The sequence below is a fragment of the Penaeus vannamei genome, chromosome 11, assembly GCF_042767895.1.
Source record: "Penaeus vannamei isolate JL-2024 chromosome 11, ASM4276789v1, whole genome shotgun sequence".
Taxonomy (NCBI): Eukaryota; Metazoa; Arthropoda; class Malacostraca; order Decapoda; family Penaeidae; genus Penaeus; species Penaeus vannamei.
Genome location: NC_091559.1, coordinates 11,912,678 through 11,915,177, shown reverse-complemented (window position 1 = coordinate 11,915,177; position 2,500 = coordinate 11,912,678). Strand labels below are relative to the sequence as shown.

The 2,500-nt window shown below is 38.5% G+C and overlaps 1 non-coding gene across 1 annotated transcript; it reads left to right on the top strand.

Moving 5' to 3' along the window:
* Nucleotides 1–725: 725 nt before the first annotated feature.
* On the top strand, nucleotides 726–798 carry TRNAV-CAC (transfer RNA valine (anticodon CAC)). The gene has a single exon. It is a non-coding gene; the product is annotated as a tRNA-Val (tRNA).
* Nucleotides 799–2,500: the final 1,702 nt, after the last annotated feature.

The window sequence follows — 2,500 nt, the reverse complement described above, 5'->3', positions numbered from 1 at the left end:
CAATATTGATTTACATATATATTCATTATTTACTGGTTTTAAGAACTTAAATTGGTGTTGAATAACTTTTATGTAGAATATTATACACACACACACACACACACACACACACACACACACACACACACACACACATATATATATATATATATATATATATATATATATATATATATATATATATATATATATATATATATATATATATATATATATATATATATATATATATAGAGAGAGAGAGAGAGAGAGAGAGAGAGAGAGAGAGAGATACATATATACATATATATAGTTATTTATATATGTTTATAAGTGTATAAATAGGCATATGTATATCACACACACACACACACATAAGTGTGTATATATTTATGTATGTACATGTATGTGTGTGTATGTACATATTTGTGAATCTATATATAAGCATGTATATATATCTATTTATACACACGCACACACACACATATATAGGAGCACATACATTGTGTGTGTATATATACATACATATATATTCATATATACCTATTTATATTTACACACACTTAATGTAAAATAGTGGATACACAATCTCTTTCATTCTTTATCGTTTTTCACTCATATTCTCGATTTTTGTTTTTATCATTGTTATCATTCTCTCAGTCTCTCCCTCTTCCTCTCTCTCTCTCTCGCTTTCAACCACTATTTACAACAGAATATAAAACAGTGAGGCATCCAACATTACGATCGTTTCCGTGTTGTAGTGGTTATCACGTGCGCTTCACACGCCCAAGGTCCTCGGTTCGATCCCGAGCGGAAACAACAACAACAACAATTGATTTTAGAAGAATTTTACTTTCCATGTCTTACTGAAACAGCTGGTGATGCTGCAGTAACCTGGATTGCAGCATCCACGTCAGAGGATGACCCTCCGAGCGGCATCCGAACGTCTGGCGCCACCGAGATGTTAGAGGATGCCTGTTGCTACTGAATGATCACAAGATTGGTCGGATGCCCTATTTTTTCTGTATATTACTTCTTTCTACTGCAGCGCCCACAATTTAGTGTAATTAACGTCAGATCACATTCAAAATGCCCAGTGCGCATTCCCACATCCGCATTTCAAGTACCCACAATCCCCACACCCACGTAGACAGCCAGCACTAGTTTCCCACACGAGGGATGCACGCCAGAGATCAGCCTCGGCGTGGACCTTTTCGTTGAACACGAAAAGGCGAGACGGCAGTCTTATCGTCGAAAATTATTTTCTCCTTTTCTCTTTCTTTCACTTTTACTTTCAATCTCTCTCTCTCTTACTCACACACATCCTCTCTCTCTCTCTCTCTATCTATTTCTATCTCACTCCCTCCTCTCTCTGTTACACTCACCTCTTCTCTTTTTTTCTTTTTTTTATTTCTGTCTCTCCATCTTCTTCCATCTCTCTGTCTCACTCGCTCAAGCACACTCTCAGACTGTCTATATATCTTTCCATCCTTCTTTATCTCTCTTTCTCTCTCATTCCCTCTCTTTCTCACTTTGGCGATTCTTTCTCTATATACCTCTCTGTTTATGTCTCTCTTCACCCTCCCCCCCTATCTATCTTTCTCTCTTTCTCCATCACTCTCTATTTCCCCCTCCCCCCCTCTCTCTCCCTCTTCTTTCCTCCCAAACTCCCGCCTTACTCTTCCACACAAACTCTCTCCCTTCTCACCACCCCTTTCTCTCTGTGTGTGACTTTTTCTATCTCTTTCTGTCTATTTCTTTCTCTCTCTCTCTTTCTCTCTTTCAGACGCTATCTGTTTCTCCCTCCCCCCACCATTTCCTTTCTCTGTCTCTGTACTCACTCTCCTCTCTTACCCTCTCTCCGTTTCTCTCGCCCTCTCTTTCACAAGCATAAACTACGGTGACAATAATAGGGTGACGAAGAACTGCAATTCACTGCAGGAGAACCGCAATTATTAACATTTTTTTCCGTTTGTTTGTAATATGCGTTTCATTTCGGTCTTCGCTGACTTCGGTGTTCATTAATCATCCTTGGAAAAAAGATGTTTAGAATAATTTCCTCTTAAGTAAAGGTTTTGCACATGCGGTTAGGAATAACATAGTTTTTATCCGTCATTTTAACACAGATGGTATTATAATCAGTCATGTTCGGTTCGATCTCGAGCGGAAACACCTGGCAATGTTGTGTCTCTTTCATTTCTACACATCTACCATTCTTTCTTCTACTTTTTTTTCTCTCTTTCGGTAATCCTCATCTATTTCTCTATTTCATTTATTTTCGCTCTCTGCCATCCTTCCCCCTATTATCTCTTTCTCTCTGGCATTAACTAGTACTTCAATCAAAACACTGAACACTGAACGCTTAATATAATAATTTTCCCGCAGTGTACTTGTTGTCACGTGCACTTCACACGAGCAAGGTCCTCGGTTCGATCCCGAGCGGTGACAATGTTATTATTTTTCTATCTTCTTTCTCATCAGCGAGAGAGAGAGAGAGAGAGAGAGAGAGAGAGAGAGAGAG